This window comes from Coffea arabica, chromosome 5e, assembly GCF_036785885.1.
Source record: "Coffea arabica cultivar ET-39 chromosome 5e, Coffea Arabica ET-39 HiFi, whole genome shotgun sequence".
Taxonomy (NCBI): domain Eukaryota; kingdom Viridiplantae; phylum Streptophyta; class Magnoliopsida; order Gentianales; family Rubiaceae; genus Coffea; species Coffea arabica.
The window spans coordinates 38,824,810-38,845,341 of NC_092318.1; the positions used below are offsets into that span (position 1 = coordinate 38,824,810).

At 33.6% G+C, this 20,532-nt stretch overlaps 1 long non-coding RNA gene across 1 annotated transcript; it reads right to left on the reverse strand.

Moving 5' to 3' along the window:
* Positions 1–14,759: 14,759 nt before the first annotated feature.
* LOC113743257 (uncharacterized) lies at positions 14,760–18,569 on the reverse strand. Its single transcript, XR_003461056.2, has 2 exons — positions 18,055–18,569; positions 14,760–17,714 (listed from the first exon to the last, which is right to left on the reverse strand). It is a non-coding gene; the product is annotated as an uncharacterized lncRNA (long non-coding RNA).
* Positions 18,570–20,532: the final 1,963 nt, after the last annotated feature.

Sequence of the window (20,532 nt, forward strand, 5' to 3'; positions counted from 1 at the left end):
CCAACCCACCCCGTGCCGCCCACCAAGGAATTTAGCTGGCCAATAAAATTAGACTTTTTATCAAGTTACATCATGCTGCATGATGCAAGGGGAATCACGGGATGCTGAAAATTTTTTACCCTTGTGTCAATTTTGAATGAAAATAAATTTGACGTTAAAATATTAAAATACATTTGATACCCTTGATGAATTTTTTTTTTTAAAAAAATTTCTACTGGAAATAGTCATGTTTTGTCATGTGCAAATTGTAAAAAAATGAATCTCTGAGAGTTTTTATTCTTCAGATAGTTATTGCAAAAATAAAAATAAAACAAAAAAGAAAAGCTATCCACAACTTCAGATAGTTTTTTTTTTCAATCCTATCTTAGTCACAACTAACTACTCGTTTATTATGAATTAATGGATATCTATTGAACTGAATGAACTATGCCATTGTGATTCAAAGAGACAAAAGTGTGACCTCTCACCACTTTTTTTAATATTTACTTAATAGCTATTGTTTACCGAAAATATTCTGAAAAAGTGACAAACACTGTTTCTATTGGAAACTTTGGAAAAGAAATGTCATAAACAATTACGCATCAATTCTTAAATTTCAACTAATTGATTACAATTTCTCCGATGAATTGTTAGCTTACAATACTATCTTTTCATACGTTTCACTGTTTTTATAAATTACTTTCTTTTGATAATTTTGTTTCATACGTTCTACTTCTCGTGAAATCTTTTCATTTTTTATGCCCCGCATCTTCTTTGACCTGTTTAAAGATGAGAAACATTTTGGATTGTGATGGCCTTTGATACCAAATTAATGGATTAAATCCATTAATAAAGGAGATAAACGAACAATTTTATTACGCTCAAAATGTATACAATAACAACACTCACAAAATAAACTATACCAGACACTACTAAATTAAGCCTCGCTCCTAAAAATATCGACTCTAATTTTTTCAGAGCCTCACTCTTGACATATTTGCTCAAACACTCACTTTACATCTTTAATTACCAGTCAAAATTGTCCACGTTCATGCAATGAAATTGGACTTTGGCAATTTGTCCATTTTCTCTTGTCAAACATACTACCATGATCAGTAATGTCTATTGTCTTGACAAGCCAACTGCTTCAGTATTCCATGCATGCAAACATTCTTTTGTCAATGAAGTGAATTCAACAATCACATCTCATCATAAATGATCAAGATAAAGTCAATGTTGCACTTATTTTAACAAAATGGAAATTATAAAAACACAAATATTAGATAATATAATAGAAAAATAGAAATTAATAAATTGATCGAGAATTGTCCAGGAACGGTTGACTTATTGATGCTTCTAGATCTGTACATATAAAATCTAACATGAGCTGCAAATCATGCAATACGTACATCTTATCATGCAATGCGTACGTACATATTATCTTTTTTTTTTTTTTTTGGGAACATGCTAAAATTACAAACACGATCTAAATTAGAAACAGCACCTACAAGTGATCGTTCACGGTCTCCTGAAAAGTGTACGTTGAAACCCAAAAAAAAAAAATGTATACATAAATGACAAAGTCATATTTGACTGAATCAAATTCAAATGGGGTATATGGCCAGATTTTTTTTCTTTTTTGTAAACTCCGTTCGTTTTATTGATTTGCAAGAACTCGCAAGAGATGTTTACAACCTATATACAAAGCAAAAATTACAGAGAAATATAACTTAGGCTAAAACAGGATAATATATACACAAGTCAATAGACTACTATGCAGAAGAAATTAAGGGCCCCTGGCAGAGCAAGTTCAGCACAAAGATCTCTGTTGCTTTGAGGCTCAGCAACATTCTTCCACCTAGCAATGAAACTCCTCAAATCTTGCAAGATCAGATTGCAAACAGTATCCCGTGACAGTAACTTTCCTTGAAACTGACTCATAGTTCTTTCTCCAAATATGGTAGAATGTAGCAGCAAATGCTAACCTGCAAATTGTAGCAGCAAATATGGCCAGAATATTATTGTAACTGCTAAATTCCTATACACATAGGAGAGTCAAGATTCTTACTTGGTTGTCTATTTAACCAGATGATCAAATAGGGAGCAAATTTCCTGGTTGCTGCTGACGCCGAAGTAGAAGAGTAACTGCTTGCCACCAGTTCCAGATCGTTCGAATTAAGAATCCAGGCAAGTAACTGAGTGTGTATAAAACGGCTAGGGTAAACAGCAGGAAGCTGAGCCACTCAGGGAAGAGGATTGATAATAAGCAGGCCACAGATAAGGCACCAAAGAATGCTATGCATATACGGAAAAAGTAGTTGGCCGTGTGATGATTTTCAGAGACTCTGAGTCTCAGCTTGACATCATATGACAAACAATACATGAGCAAACTTCCGATGGCCAAGAAGATTGTTTTTGGATGGGTTTCGAAAGGCGATTCGGGTTTTTGGTGATACATGATCTGGAGGAAGTTGAGCAAAGTTGCTACAATGAAGACAAAAATAACCTGCTGGGAAGAGACCAAGTCAGGCGATTCTGGAAAATAATAGCATCTGAGAGACCAAATGAGGCAATTCTGGAAAATAATAACCTGCTGGAGGAAGTTTGTGTTTGCAGCCAGCGCCATTTGCTAGCACTCAAGTCACTAAGAGAAAAGGAAACTTTGTAGCTAAACAAAGATAGAAAGAAAGAAAGAAAGAAGAACGCCGTTTTGGTTTTGGCTCGCTTCGGGTTTTATCGTGAAGCAAAAAGATTAGAAAAAATGAAAATGGTACGCTTGTGGATTTTCGTGGACCACAAATGAGCTTCTTCTTTTTTTTTTTTTTTTTTTTGGTCAGGGTGTCCGGGTCAAGACCCGAAGGCGGCCCGACTAATCCCCTGCGCCTGAAGTACCCCGCCCCCCAAAAGCACCCAGGCGGTATGTGAGGCCAGACTCGAACCTGTGCCACCCCGAAGATTACCCCGAGGCTCACCAGCCGAGCTGACCCCGAGGGGCGAGCTTCTAGATGGGTTCAGTTCAATTACTTTTGTGTGGAATGAGCTCCAATTCCGGTCAAATGACCCCACTTAAATTTTAAAAACTTATATATATATATATATGTATATATATATAATACCATAATGCTTGATCAATATCGTGGAATATTTTTCAGTAACACAGAAATCAGTGGGACCATACTGTTAAGTAAATATAATACGAAATACTTGATCCAACATAGTTGAATATTTTGCAGTAACACAGAAATCCAACGGCAAGTTTTTACACAATGTAGCATTGAAGTCTCCTATAAAAAATGTAGGCAAAACAGCAAATTTTACTTGATACTGGTAACAGTGCAATATCTTTCTACCAATCATGCTCCAGACGTCATCCCATAAGAGTGTTGGAAATACATCAAGCCTGGTAAGGCAAAGATTAAGGATTAATTTTTTCAAAAAAAAAAAAAGATTAAGGATTAATTGCACTGTTGGGGCGATTTCCTGCTACCAATGGCTAGCTGTGTTGGAATCATGAGGTGGTTCCGGGTCTAAATGGTTGCATTGTCTTGAGTTCTCATCTACTTAGAACTCAAAAGGGTCCCTTCTAGTTCCCCAGATTTCTTCAATTCTTCGCATTTCTGTAAATCAGAAATTTACCAATACTTGTATTAGTGTAAGAACTTTTGTGTTAATTCATTATCTAATAAGCTATTGTCTCACACATATCATTAATTTTTTTTTGATAAAACGTCATAATTTCATTAAAATTTGCACTAATGACGGAAGTTATATCATCAAATATATACAGATATTAAAGAATAGATCTAAAAAATGGATATTGCAGATCTGAAAAACATATAAAAATTTCACTGGAAAGTTTCAAAAAACATTTTAAAAAAATATGAGATAAACTAATTGTAACTCTACGAGCATCTGTGCATACTTCTAATTGCCAAATTTGTTGATTAATTGTATAGACAATGAACCAACCTCTTTCCATAATTGTTAAAAGCTTTAATAACTATCATACCCAATAACCTTATTAAGAATAATATACTCACTTACACATATAATAGTGCTTTTTTGCTCATGCGTAGTTAGGAAACTCTAGTTTATTTTTGTACTTTTGTGTACTATGGTCTAAGTTTTAATTGTAAGCATTATGTCTGAATTGTTACACCCCTGTTAAGAAAGACAAACAAAAAACAAACGAAATTATGACCCAAAATCTCAAAAATTGAAAATTGTGCATTATGGGCATAAGAAAAGTAAAATAACTATGCAAAATCTACCAATTGTAGCAATTCTCACTCTTTAATTTTGTTAAGAAAATTGTGCTGGATGATTTCTAGCAATCTTATTAATAAAATTTCCTTATTTATACAAAAAAATTCAAAGGGTAGTTTCTTAAGAAAAAAAAAGAGGAGACAAGCATAATGAATGATTAAGTCGTACATGGTGGCATATTTCATTTACATTCAAGTAACGAAGTATATTTTAATTTTGTTTTCACGTAAAACTCATACATTAACCGATCATACGTAAATTAAGACAAGTGATTTTTGAAGATGAATATGATAATAGCAACATCTTTAATAAATATTTTACCTCAACTCTATCTTTTGCTTGCTTCAATGACTTTGATCCGATTACTTCTATTTGCTAGTAACAAATGCCACAAAGTATACTAATTGTTATGCAGACTAGGCTTCATCGTCAAATTAAAGTGCCTTTTATAGAATTGTAAACAAATTAATCAAGTTTAAGGTATCATATTTGCACAAGAAGCTTCCAAAGGACCGAAGCCTCCTTCTTTCGAGAAACGACATTTGAACAATTAAACCTAATCTCAGAAGTCAACCCAAAGACCAAAGCCTCGCCGGCACAATTTTTATACCTACGACTTTCGAGTCCCCCACGTGAATTGTGGGAGCCCACGTTGACATCTTATGACTTCTCTTGTGTTGCCATCTCACTGGCTCTCAGTCCTTTTTATTCTTAGCTACTAAGCATACTAATAGCTAGTTTGGGAGTTTAGAACAGAAAAGAAAAGAAAAGAAAGGATAAGTTAGAAAAGAAAAGAAAGGATGGAAAAGAATCAAGTTTCTGTCTAAGTTGTTAAGTAGTTTTAAGAAAGAAAAGAAGGTAAGTAGTTTTCTTTTGTTTGGGAGTTGAAGAAAAATAAAAAGAAAAGATATCCAAATAAGTTACTTTACAAATATGCCCTTTTTATAAGCAAATGTGAAAGTTGATGGAAATTTGGTCGTTTGCTGCTATCTAACGAAAACTATAGAATACTAGGAGGCATAAACTACCATCTCTTTAAGTGTTTTCTCTGTCAAATAAAAATTACCATCTCTTTATGTGTTTTCTTATCGAAAGGATGTCTTTTGACGAGGGTTTTGTAATAGAGGGATTCATTGGAAATTAAAATATTTTGAATCAGGATTTTAAGGGTAATATTGTCATATATGAAAATTTCCTTAAAACTTCGATGTGTTCCTTCCTTTCCTGCCCAACTTTGGGTGAAAAGTTTTCAAAAACATGGAGGAGAGTGAAATCTTTCCAAATTTTTTCTTTTCCTTCTCATTTTTGCTTCCAAACAATGGAAAAAAAGTTTATTATCCTTTCAAAAATTTTCTTTTCTTTTCGTTTCCTCCCTCCCAAACTAGCAATAAAAGAGTCCTATTTTTTGGGTTTTTATAAAAAAAAATATTATAATGATGTTAGCATGATGTAAGCGGAATGACGAACATAGGAGCAATGGTGGTTGAACATGTCAAACATGTACAGCAAGTTTCCTTGCTATGTTTTTTTTTTTAAGGAAAGCTATGGTTTTACTTTTACTTGTGCAAATAAATTTAAGTTACTTGTTCATAAAATTGTAGATATCATTACTGAAGAGGTGAAAAGTGACAAAAATTTTCTGGCGTATAGACTTGCTTTTGAGCTATATAATCAAATTCTTGGTGCTGTTAGAGAATTCATTGGATAGTTTCATAATTTCAACTCACCCACCCGTTTGGGCGGAAGCAACCCGTCAAGAGTCAGGCTAATGCCAAAATCTCCTCTAATCACCGGTGTTTTTAAAACTGGACGGTTTACCTCACTGGTTCCATTTTAGTCACAAAACACCAATGATACGTACAAGACAACAGCTTATTAGATGACGAATTTAGTACAAAAGCTCCGACACCAATACAAGTATTCGTAATTTTCTGATTCACTGAAATGCGAAAAATTGAAGAAATCATAGAACCGGATACAATAAATTGGGATGGATTTGGTGTGAGAATCTAGAAGGGATTGTTTTGAGTTCTAACTTCCAGAAATCGGAGAACAAGATATAATAAGTGTAAATTACTTATAACCCTCTGTAATTTTACATACTGCTGGATGACCCCTAAGATTTCAAAATAGCCACATAACCTTCCTATGCTTTTATGTAAAGTGAAAAATAGGCGGAATGCATAATTAGTTACAGCGTCTCTACCAAATGCACTCAAAAAGTGTGTGTGATAAAATTTTAATTTTCATGTAACCTCCTTATGATTTGTATAAATATTCACTTTTATTCTTCTATGATTTTTACATTTATTCACGTAATCTCTCTATACTTTTATACAAGGTAGTAAAGCCATCGATTAATTTAACATTTTAATAAGAGCACTATTGATATTTCAATTGACAACGTTCTATAAGCTATTTTCCGTCAAATTTTCACTTTATTTTGAAATGTTAAGAAGGTCATGTGACAATATATAAAATCACAGGGTTGTTATATGTAATTTACTCATATAATAATTTGGGCTGGATTTGGTACGAGAATCTCTAGAAGGGATTTTTTCTGAGTTGCAAGTGGCAGAGAACTCGAGACAATGCAATCAGTTTGACTTGGAACCACCTCATGATTTCATCACGGCCATTGGTAGCAGAAAATCGCCTCATGTCTAGTCTTTTAATAAAAAAAATTGCTATACAATTCTTGGATTAATCCTGGCAGACGCAACAAATTAACCAAAAATTGGTCATTAATTTGACTAGTTGAGATAGAAAGGTGATGGACGGAAGCAATGGCACTCAACTAACTATCAATTTTTTGTTTCTTTGGGTTAACTAGATGTGGTAAATACAAAATACAACGATAAAGAGAAGGAATTTGGCTACAATCAATCAAATTTATTCCGCTTCATTGCTTGCAAATATTAGTATAATGATAAATGAACACATTCATGAGATGGGATGAACCTTAAAATAAAAAGGGAAAAAAAGGCTCCAGACAAAAGTTAGCCTTGAATGTGTGCATCAAGTGATAAATATTATTCTCCATTATTCCCAGTTTCACACCTGTTATTTCAGCTTTTTGCTCTTCTAGATAGAGTAGATAGATCAGATATGATGATGTGATACATGATATTAATAAAGGAAACACTAGCGGTGGCCTGGCATGTTACTACTTACTAGTTAATACTCTCCTTGCAATATATTATATCCCATAAATAAAGTGGTTAATCTTTTTATATACTGATAGTATATATACTGTCAACGTTGAATGAATAATAATTATGTAAAATTTGATTTTAAAATTCAATTTTTTACATTTATATCATAAATTCAATGGTGATAATATATGCACAGTCAGTATATATGAGATTTACTCTAAATAAATTTAGAGAGGTATATTGACTAGTAATGATGGGCTAATCAAGGCAAAATATTTTGTTGGCCCACAAATTAATTTGTGTGTATACTTTCAACAACTATTATTTGTATATTTTTAATCCTTCAATTTTTAAAAGCATATGTTTTCTTATCCTTCCGTCTGTTTGGACCGTCAGAGGCCAACAAAAAATCGCATCTAGAAGAAATAGAACAAAGTAGCACCTAGTCTTACTCCAAGAGTCCAACGCAAGAGAAACTTGAAAAAGACCGCATCAATCAGTTTTTGAAGCAAACCACTGGGCCAATGGCTCAGTGGTCACCGGGGAGGGATTTAATCTTGGATTGTAGGTGAGGGTTCAAATCTTACCTGAAGCGAAAAAAATCGAAGGATTGTGCCCACTAGCCCCTACCATAGCCTCCTTAGGCTCCCTCTCCCCCATAGATTAGGATAGAGTAGGTTATACAAATGTATCGTTGCTGACAAAAAAAAAAAAAAAATCAGTTTTTGAAGCAAAACAGAGAAGCTAGAGTCCAAGTTCAATGAATCCCAAACAGTCGTATTTGAAACATGCAAACCTTATATTCTCAACTTGGCTATGGTCCCCAATCTTCTAATTAAGTTCTCCTTCATCGTACCTATACTTCTTTGACGAATGGAATGGATTACTTTTCTTTATCTAATCTAATTTGTATTTCATTCATTTAGATATTAAGTCAAAAGACAGTTCATGAAATTAATTATACATGACATGTAATAATAAAATGAACTGATTTAATCAGCCTAATGGCAACCTGAGCTCAAGTGTACCAGCGTTGCCTTCTCGATTATTTACCGTAAATGAGAAAACATAAGAACACATCTCGAGTGATTAATATAAGATAGCAATTTTTCTTCCTTTAGTAAAATGTCGCATTTAGTTGTCCTTATACCAAAAGCAGCAAAGATGAACTCACTAAAAAAAAAAAAAAAAATCCTTCTTATTATAAGAAGAAACACCCCAGAGCTTGGAACTCAAACTTCTTTGTCTTACCACAAACTGTCCATCTTGACATAGACTCTACCTCTGGACATAACTAAATTCCATTCAAAAAGTGATTTCTTACAAATACTTGAGAAAAAAAAAAAACAAATTCCATTGTATTTGATTAAACCTACCAAGAGATGACCAAAGTTTTCTAAAAACAAACCATAAATAAAGCATTTTCAAGGGCAAAAGAGTAAAATCATAATAAGTACAACTATTTTCAAGAACGGAATGATCTATGTCATATTGACTCAAAGGGACAAAAGTGTGACCTCTGCTTTTTTTTAAATATTTATTTAATAACTATTGTTTACAGAAAATATACTGCAGAAGTTATTAAACAACAACAGCAAGTGAGTTTTTTGAGTATTTGTCTAAAACTTTACTGTAAGTTACTGCAGAAGTTTTTAAAAAAAAATTTTCGAAGTGTGTAAATTTTTGAATATTTTAAAGTGTATAGTTTAAAAACTTTGAAAAGTTTTTCTGAGGTTACTGTAGTTAAAGTTTTTAAAAAACTTGTAGCAGACAAACTTGGCAAAAAACTCGAAGTGCCAAACAGGGCTATTGTTGACAAACACTGTTTCAATAGGAAACTTTGGAACAGAAATATCATAAACAATTATGCATCAATTTTCAAATTTCAACTAGCTTAGTACAACTTGGCCTTAGAGTTTTTGACTCTCTCTGCTGTCTCACCGACCATCTTTTGATAATTTTTGTTCCACACGTTTCTATTTCTCGTGGTGAAATCTTTTCATTTTTGATGCCCCATCTCTTCCCACATCTTCTTCGACCTGTTTAAAGATGAGAAACGGAAATTTTAAAAACAATAATATTAGATATTATAGAAAAATAGAAATTAATAAATTGATCATCAGCACTGTTAAATCTAACATGAGACGCAATACGAACACCTTCAATATAAGAAAAGGATTATATTATCATATATAAATAACATTTTTTTTTATCATCACACAGTATTTGGTTTTTGGGCACATGCTTAAAAATCCAAACATTATCTAAATTAGGAAGAACACATTTAAAAAAAAAAAAAAAAAAAGAACAACACCTACAATTGGATCCACTTTTCTTGCTAAGGAGGCTAGACATCAACCTGGTAACACTGTGTGAAAAAAGGTCAGACGACAAGAATCTTTTCTTCTAACGTTAGGCACGATTGACCCAAAAAACGTAAAAAGAAAGGGTAGAAATATATGGTACAAGTTTATATTGCTGGTAAAAATTAGACAATATCCAAGTTTGATTGTAAGCAAGTTTAAAATCTTACAATCAAAACCAGCCACAAGAAGAAGGTTATATTTCTCTTAGTGTTGGAGGGAAACCTTCCAGTATGAAAGTTAGCAAAACGTTATCCATCTTAGTGCTTCTGTCTAGGCCAACAGGATCATACTGTGGAACCCTACTGGAAAAGATACCTAAAATCCCTAAAATAAAAATTAGTGACAGCTACAATTCCTACAGCAGTTGAAAGAATATGTAATGCGTACATGAACTTCTAGAAATATGTATATATATATATATATATATATATATATATATATATATATATATATATTGATTTTGGGGGTTAATTTTTGTGTGATGAATATCGAAAATCTTCATGTTAATAGTTTATTATTTCACTATGGAATAGCACCAAAAACTATTACAGCATAATACAAGTCAAAATCAAAATACCACTCTTTCTCAGCAATACCAAATTGCCAAGGACTTGACTTGTTTGGTGTATCATTTTCCGACCATTCCCCACCGCCCCCCCCCTCCCAATCACGTAATTGTTAAGAAAGGTGAGATAAGAAGCTAGTAGCCAAAATTACTTTGTTATTATTCTCACAAATTTTGTTGTCTAACTTAATTTTTCTTTTTTTTTAACATAGTGCTACCAAAAATCTTAGAGAAGATTTGAATGATTGTCAATTAATTCTAATTAGAGGGTGATTATCAAGTTACTTGAGTATATGTAAAAGACTAATTCATTACGTGTGTGTGGATAGTTATTTAATTGTATCATAAACACATTTTTTAATCTTTTTTTTATTTTTTCAACCACTTTTTCATTTCACATACATCATATTGAAGAAATTATTGCAGTATTTTTTTTTGAAAAAAATTATTTCCAATAATCTTCTATCCCAACACGCATTAATTATTTTCTTGTGAAGAATTAAATTTTGTGGCACATTCCATAATGGCACTATAGGTTGCAAATCGGAAGAACACGATTCACTTTTTTTCTTTTTTAGTTGTGCTGCCAAAGCCAAGATTACCCTATCTGATTTTGTTTATGACGTCGGATGCCCGGGAGAACAAAGGTTCGTTATTGACCCTAAGTAGATATTATCTATCCCATTTCAGGGTATAATAAGCTGCCCAGTAATGCTGCCCCATTAGTCAAAATCTCGAAGGCATGATAACTCGTTTATCCTATTTTACTCGTTGATTATAGGCATGATAACTCGTTGATTATAGATATCATATTATAGTACAAAAAAAATCCTATTTTACTTGTTGATTATAACATAGAAACCTTTGATATTTTCATGGGGACTGTAATCCTACCTACTTCATTCTAGAATGCGAGATCAACCTAGCTCGTTTGGAAAGTTATTTTTCTCTAAAAAATTTTTACATTTTTTACAAACATATTTTTCAATCATTTTTTTATCTCATATATATCAAATCGCTATAGTACATTTTTTTTTTATATAAAAACTCCAAAAAATAGCAATCCAAACTTTCTGGCTTCTCATTGGTGATAGCTAAGTGGATAAGGAGGAACCTTGAAATTTCATATGGCATACAAGGAAGGAAATAGGATACATATAATCAACGAGTTCTCGTGCCTTGAGTAGGTCTTTGGCTGCAATATCAGTCGAATTCATTCGGCTTCTTTGATTGCAAATATAGATGGATTAGATAGATCAGATACGATGATGTGATATGATATTAACGGAAACACTAGCGGTGGCCTGGCGTGTTACCACTCTCCTTGCATTTTGTTACATCCATAAATAAAAGTGGTAAACCTATATTGACCAGTAACGAAGGGCTAATCAAAGCAAAATATCTTGTTGGCCTTCAAACTATTATGTTTACATATTTTAACAACTATTATTTGTGTATTTGTAATCCTCCAACTTTTAAAAGCATATATATATATATTATAGCTCAAACTCTATACCTAGTACCACTACTCGAACTTGAATTTAAACTCGAGTGAGTTGTTTGATCAAAGCACGAATTCCACTCGACGTAATATTAGAAAGGCTTGAACTCGACTCGACGTATTATTAGGAAGGCTCGAACTCGACTCAATAGAGCTCGAAAAATTGGTGAGCTTGATATCGAGCTTGAACGATAAACAGTTAGGATCGTAAATATTGCAAATCAAGCTAAAAAAGTAATTTTATTATTTATAATATAATAATTAAATATTACATCGAGTAATGGATAAAGCTCGACAACCTTTCAAGTATATGATATACATGATTGAACTTAACTCGAAACCTCAATTAAATAACTCAAACTCAACTCAACGTTAGCCAGTTACTTGCGAGTTCCGGTCAAGCTGCTCAATTGAATTGCACCCTGCCAAGTCGTATCCGACACGCCAAACTTTTGGGATAGAACTTTTTGAAGCTCATGATCATTGTGGGTCCGCCACTTGTTCCCACTTCTAGTATCCGAGCCACTACTGCATTTTGAAATCTCACACGGAAACAAAGGTAAAAGTGGAACCATGTTGGGTTTCACACTATTGATATAAAGGCACCAATCCGAGAATTCAGCGAAATTTCATAATATTACAGGAATAACTAATGAAAACGTGAAAAATGACTAAAATTTTCTAGTTTATCAACCCCCTTTCCTTGATTCCTAAATGTTACCCCACCTCTAGTGGAAACCTTTATAATCAGATTCTTGGTATTGAAAAGAACTCATTGGATAATTTTCATAATTTCAAGACGCCGGAAGCAACCCATCAAGAGTCAGGTCAAAGCTAAAATCTCCTCTAATCACCACCACTAAAAATAATAAGAAGACAAAGGACTGAGTTGCATTCGCCCACTGAACCAATGATCGAGTTGGTCTTATGCTTCAAACATTTTCTAAAAAAATTCCTTTTCATCCTCTAAAATTAGAGATAATAATGGGAGAGATAAAAAGGATGATTAGATTCTCCTTCTAGAACAATCAGTCCAATGTAGAATTTGAACAGTATTCAACTGAACTGTAGAAAAATATCAACCAAGCATTAGTGGTTTGTTTTCTTTGTTTAGTGGCTACGCATCGCTATTTGGTTGGCTAGTACATTTGGGTTGCATGATTGAATTGCATTCTTGGTCACGTGGAATTATTTCCCTTAATGATTAGTAATTGTAATAGAAGTCAGAATAGTTAGTCGTATAAGGGCTTTATGTTAGTAGCCTCGGGCCGTGTGTTATATATAAGTCAGTAGTCTCTGTTCATGGTGGTGTTCTCGTAAGAAAGTTGCTGCAGCATGGTTGAATGGTAGAAGAAAATTTCCCTTTGCCTCTATATCGATATTCCTTGTAATTGTTATACTCTGGGTTTATGTTCATTTATCAATTTGGACCCATCAAAGCAATTATGAAAAGTCAGAAACTGGAATATCAAAAACCCAAACAATTTACTAGAACTGAAAATTAGAACAATTTTGAGCTGTAATTGACGAAGTAATTAAAGAATTAAATACACATGTACATATGTATGTAATCAATTGAGCTTTACTTGGTTTACAGTCTTGGCGCTATGCTTGGCAAGGCATTCAAAGCTAAAACTAGGATTTACAGCAACAATAAATGTGTTCCAGATTCTGTAGCACTTGTCTAAAATTTTGCCAATTTCTTTTAAAACTATGATTGACGAGCCCGTTTGGTAAGTGAGTTTTTTGGGTGTTTATCTAAAATTTTACTGTAATTTACTGTAGAAGTTTTTTTAAAAATTTTTTTTTTTTGAATTGTGCTTTTCTTTTGAATATTTTGAAGCGTATAGTTTAAAAATTTTTAAAATTTTTTTGAAGTTATTCTACCTAAATTTTTTCAAAAAACTTGTAACAGACAAACTTAGCAAAAAAACTTGTCTGCCGAACAAAGCCATTTTCGTTAAGCAGCCAAGTCACGGTACTTACTGATTTTTTTGACCGGGAATTCTTCTGAAGCTATGACTTTTCAATGCACGTTCACAAAACAATTAAAATAGCTCAGGAAGAAGAAAACAGTAGCCAGAAAAAAAAAATTTTAGTTTGTACATTTTTAGCAATCTTTTAACTGTTGTTGACTGATGACTTGCGGCATAGAATCTCCATAATGACTGCCGAGGTACTGACGACTTTGGGCATTGAATATCCATAATAACTGCTCAGTTAGCAATCTTAACTCTTAATTGTATACTTTAGTCTTTCAACTTCTAAAAGCAAATACCTTTAACTTTTTTCGTCAATTTCAACCATTAGACCTAATAAAACTTATTTCAAAATGACCAAGTATTGATCATCTTCTTCCTATTATCAACTACCGATCAACGTCATTGACCAAGTATTGACAGCTATATAGTACTACGACAAGATTTACATGAATTTGCACCGCTAGACTTTGTTTTCGTGTGGATTTCAAATCAATGTTCGATTTTCTGTGAATCTTGCTAGATTTGAGTAGATCTAAAAAGAAGAAAAAAGATAAAAGAGATAGTTTTACCACCGTTTTGCAATCCTTTACAAAATATTTGGAATCATATGCCAAAACATTCCTTGGAATAAGAAAGAACGTTAAAAGACACAAAGAATTTGGTATGAGATCCAATTTTTGTTGGCCTTAACCTCACAAGCAAACAGCAAACAGAGGCTAGGCAATATGAGCTTTTAAAAGTTAGAGGGCCAAAAATACAAAAATAATAATTAGTCAAAGCATATGAACATGATGATAGTTTAAGGCCAACAAGGTATCTTGCCCACTACTGGTTACTAGTCAATACACGTTGCCTCTTTAAAAACTAATAGTCTGGGCTGAGAATTATTTAAGCAACTATATATTGTCTAAAGAAATAAATCACTTGGTTAAGTTATTTAAGAGCTGCACTCAAAAGCATTGAATTAATTCATAATACTAAAGAATATTATGAACAATAAGAATGGTGCTAAAGGCTCAGATCTCATGATTGGAACAAAGTCAGTAGTAGTAATTCTGTTAGTCTTTTTTCCAAGTGATAGGCCTAAACTAAACAATAATCTTACACTAATTACATTCATTTTTCAAGACAATGAGCATGACTAAGGCTAATCACCATTACACTGGTACCAAAGAAATTCAGATGTACAAGCCCTGCGTAACCAGCCACGCAACTAAAAATGTCCAATTTCACTTATCTTCACATCAAGATGCATCACAAGGCATGGTCCAATCGTTTCTCCAGAATTTGAAGTGCCACATTGACCTCATATTCTAAAATCATCTGCATATTCCTAGTAGTAGTAGCATCAAAACGTGGTACTGCATTAGGTTTGGTTTTAAAGGCAAAGTTGATCAAATTTCTTGGATAGAGGAGTTTCGCCATCCCTTCTTGCTTTTGTATGCGTTAGATGACCAGTAGTTATTCCTTCATGGTGCCATAATTTCAACAATTTATTGAGTTATTATTTCTTTTTTATTTCGACTGCAAACTTAGGTCTTCCTCCTAAAATCTTAATCAAAAAAAAAAAAAAAAAGGTAATTCATGGGGAGTATCTCGTACAAATTAATCAGCTCAAAATCAACAAAAATTGAATCTTTTATGGACACTGAATCTAAGGGTAACCCGTTTTTCTTTTTGTTGAAAATGTGAATTACAATATGAATTCCTAGCACTTTTAAAAGACTCCATAAATGTACCATTAGTTTATTTAAGTATGATTTGGTATGGTGAAAATGTAACAGAGGCGAAGCAGAATAGTTTAATGATGTACTACAGCTTGAGATTGACTTGGACACCAAAAAATAATGAACAAAATGTCATGTTGACACATGACATGATGATAACGCAGCAGCCTGTACGTGGCTTACTATTACCACTACTACTAGTAAAATGAGGTCAGCCCTATAACGTCATCTGCTGCGTCATCCCACTCATCCAACGGCACGGAAAGTATTCAAATGTGCACTTTGATCTAATTCTTCCACTGGATTAACGACCAAGTAGTAGTAGTATTCTACCACAGCCCTAATACTCTTCTATACACTACTAAGTAAATCATGCCCACAAAGTCCCCTCCACCTTTAATTGTTCTTTCCAATCACTACTAATTATAGCACAGAAGAAGAATTTTGATCGTAAAGAACAAATTAACCCTCCTTAAAAAGTAGAGTAGACAGACACTATCCTATGTATCCTATGGACATGGACGAGGGGTTAGTGCAGTTGCACATTATGAAATTCAGCCCCCATTTGTACATGCACTTCTGAAGTGTAATTGTTGCAAAAAAAAAAAAAAATCGTTATAAAAAAACAGACTCACGGATGCATTACCAATTCTTGTCTTCTTCATTTAATAATTGTCTATGCACAAAATGGTTGCATTAATTTTACATTTTTAGAAGTGAGGTATCTTAATTGATAGAAAACAAAATTTCAAGATGGTGTCCTAGAAATCAATAGAAAAAAGAATATCTATCATGTGGTGCCTAAAGTGAGACCTCGGAAGGAACCCTTTTGAGGTTGTGTGATTGATTGATTAAATCTATTCTTTGGTAAGAATTCTAATTTCATTTATCCCTAATATATATACACACACACTACATTATTACAAAACAGTACTTGATAATTTATTGGAAACTTGAACATTCACTTCTTTGGTTGCTACAAATAAATCGAGAAATTAATATATTGAGATCGTTTCTGCACCAATTCTTAGGACCCATGGATAAAATGAGATTAATTTAAAACCCAAGAAAACAGAGATAATGACCTTAGGAATAGATGGGTTTAATGTTATAGAAGCAATTCTATTTGCCAGCAAAAGGAAATAATGCCCTGCAAGAAGCAAACTATTCGATGAATGATGCACAATTTTATCAGCTTAGCTTAAAAAAGAAACAAATATTTTTCTTCTAAAGCTCGAATGTATGTAGTAGAGTTAATTATGAAGATCCTCTTGATTAAGGCAGAATCAAGAGTTGCTCAAGAAAAATGAGTTTGAAGGAAGTGCTCATGCTTAACTACAGCATACGAGATAACTCAAAAACACTTCAAACATCTCTTCTACGTGCATCAAAAGCACGACCAATGTGAGCAGTGGTTATTAGAAAATAGAAAAGCGCCATAATAGTCGAAACAAATGTTCTAAATCCATTTATTTCTTTCATTTTTTCAATTTTAGCCGAAAGTAGGTTTTGAATCTTTAACGCAACTTGTATATTCCATATAGAATATAGAATCAGAATTAAGATCGAGGAGGAATATGGCTTGCAAAAGATATGGAGCAAAAGTCAGCTAGGAATATGGCTCAAGTGTCTTCATCCAATATTTTCTTATCATCGAGGCGGAGGACCTAATATTATACACAGCCTATGTTTTATTTAGCATAAACGAAAAAACATAAGAACACCGCTCCAGTGATTAATATAAGATAACAATTTTTCTTCTTTTAGTAAACTTTTGCATGAAGTTGTCCTTATACCAAAACCATCGAAGATGAACTCACTGAAAAAAAAGATAAACTTACCTCTATCCATCTTGACATAAACTCTACCTCTCAACGTAACCAAATCCCATTAAAAAAAGTGATTTCATACAAATACTTGAGAAAAACTAAATTCCATTAATAATGCATTTGATTAAACCTACCAATAAATGACCAAAAAACAAAGTTTTCTAAAAACAAACCATAATTAAAGCATCTTCAAGGGCAAAACAGAAAATTCATAATAAGTACAACCACACTAAGCACAAAACAAGCACATGCATCAAATTACAACTATTGAAAGCAAAGCGTGGGATGGAACGGATGAAACAACGATAAGGATAAGGCTTTTGCTGACCACAAAATGCAACAGCCTGTCAAAGCAAAAACAGGTGAAATCAAACAACGTACAACACTTTAAAACACAAAAGGAGAGACTGTGAACAATTCCTTCCTAGGATATGTAAAATTTTGTGCATAATAGTTATTTATTGTCTTTCCAAACAACAGAGAGATAGAAATCCTATCATCAAAACCTCTATGCAGTGGAGGTAATAGTGGAAATGGATCTAACGAGAAAATTAAAATATCTATTTTGCAAAAAATTTGCTTGAAGAATAAATTTTTTAATGTTATCATGTGCAAGGTCTTTGAACAGAATCATGAAGGATGATACTCTTTTTAGCAGTCCAAGTGATGAAAAGAAGCAAATACCATATGAACAAGGATATCGCAGCCAAGCAGCTTCACTTTCTACAACTGGTAAATCTCCCAAGTATAGCCATCGCCCTCTTCTGTTAAAAGAAAAAAGATCGTCGGCAGCAGCTTTTGTTCCTATGAAAGTGGTGGTCGATCGGATCGGATCTCTACCAAAGCTATCGCAGCAGCTACCCTTGTTCTCCGTCTCTTCTTCCCCCCTCTCTCTCTCAAATCCTGACTAAGGCCTTCTTATTTTTTTTTACAGAAGAATAAAGCTTCATAACTTTTGAACAAAACTCAAATTTACAAAAGAAACGAACCAGAAATTAACAGAACAAGACGGAAAAAAGAAAAAGAGATTTTGGGGGGAGTGTTGAGGGGCGGGATTGGGATTAAGTTGTTCATGTTCATAGACTTTGGGCTTGACAACGCAAAGAAACCCTACCGTGGAAAGTCGAATTGCCACTCCCCTCGATTTTCAGCCAGTTTAATCTGTAGTCTGTACTTAATGTGCATGGGTGACGTGGCAAATTTTCGACCTCTTTCTCTGTTCACATTATGCTTCTACATGTTATGTTATGTTATCTTTAGTTTAATTCAGTGTGTGTGTATTTTTTTGTTGTGTCACAGTCGTAATTAAATTTGTGTTGACTCCCCAAACCTTCACAGTTATCTTCTGAGATAAGTGTGGAATATTTGAATAAAAAAAACATTGTAACAATGGGATGGAATGAGTGTGTAATTTCTAGAATTAATTTTGTTCTATGCATCTCTATTATTAATTCTTCAGATTGTTATTGCAAAAAAATAATAATAATAATAAAAGAAAAAAGAAAAGTTATCCACAACTTGTAGAAACTTTAGAGCATAAATATCATAAACAGTTATGCATCATTTTTCAATTTCAAGTAGCTTAGTACAATTTCGCCTTTGAGTTTTTGACTTACTCTACTGTCTCACTGACCCTTTTTTGATAATTTTCATACGTTCTATTCCTCGTGAAATCTTTTTCATTTTTGATGCCCCATCTTCTTCACCTGTTTAAAGATGAGAAACGGAAATTTTAAAAACACAACTATTAGACATTATAGAAACAAATCCAAACATGATCCAACACCTACAATTTGATCCACTCTTCTTCACCAAGGAGGCTAAACATCGACCTGGTAACACTGTGCATATTTTCAAAACTAAAACTTTTCTACCAAACCAGCCTTTCGCAGTCTCCCCAAAAAGTGTACATTAAAACAATATAAGTACACATAAACGATACAACCATATTGGAATGGACCAAATGGTATATATGGCCAGAATATTGTTCTACTAACTACTAAATTCCTATATAGGAGACTCAGCATTCTTACTATGATTTACTTTTTAATCAGATGATCAAACAGGAAGCCGACGGGATCTGTCTGTAATGTCGTCTTCTGCGTTCCACAACAGTTGACCAGAAACAAGCCTTGTAAATCCTGGTGATGTTCTTTGCTGCCGCTGCTGCCGCTGCTGCCGCTGCTGACGGCGAAGTAGAGGAGTAACTGCTTGCCACCAGTTCCAGATCGTTCGAATTAGGAATCCAGGCAAGTAACTGAGTGTGTATAAAACGGCTTGGGTAAACAGCAGGAAGCTGAGCCACTCAGGGAAAAGGATTGATAATAAACAGGCCACGGATAGGGCACTAAAGAATGCCATGGTAATACTGAAAAAGTAGTTGGCCGTATGATGATTTTCAGAGACTCTTAGTCTCAGCTTGATATCATGTGATAAACAATACATGAGCAAACTTCCGATGGCCAACAAGGTTGTTTTCGGATGGGTTTCGAAAGGTGACTCGGGTTTTTTGTGATACATGATCTGGAGAAAGGTGAGCAAAGTTGCGATGATGAAGCCAAAAATAACCTGCTGGGAAGAGACCAAGTCAGGCAATTCTGGAAAATAATAGCATCTGAAAGACCAAATGATGCAATTGTGGAAACTAATAACCTGCTGGAGGAAGTTTGTGTTTGCAGCCAACGCCATTTGCTAGCACTCAAGTCACTTAGAGAAAAGGAAACTTTGTAGCTAAACAAAGATAGAAAGAAAGAAAGAAGAACGCCCTTTTGGTTTTGGCTCACTTAGGGTTAGGGTTGCCTTTTTATTGTGAAGCAAAAAGATTAAAAAATGAAAATGGCACGCTTGTGGACTTTGGTGGACAATAATAGATGAACTTCTAGATGGGTTCAGTTCATTTATTTGTGTGGAATGCGGCTCCAAATCCGGTCAAAATGATTCCACTTAAATTTAAAAATTTATATGATACAAAAATACTTTACAATAATATGACCATCATCATCTATCTAAATAATTCCATTTATGTTTTCAACTCCACCTCCTGCGTAGGCATTCATCTGGATCGGTGATGATTCATCAGACTATCCTTTGAACTCTTTAGGTCCCTCTTCCCCTAATAAAGAGTAGAAGTAGGTGTAAAATAGAATCTCTCATGCTACTAAG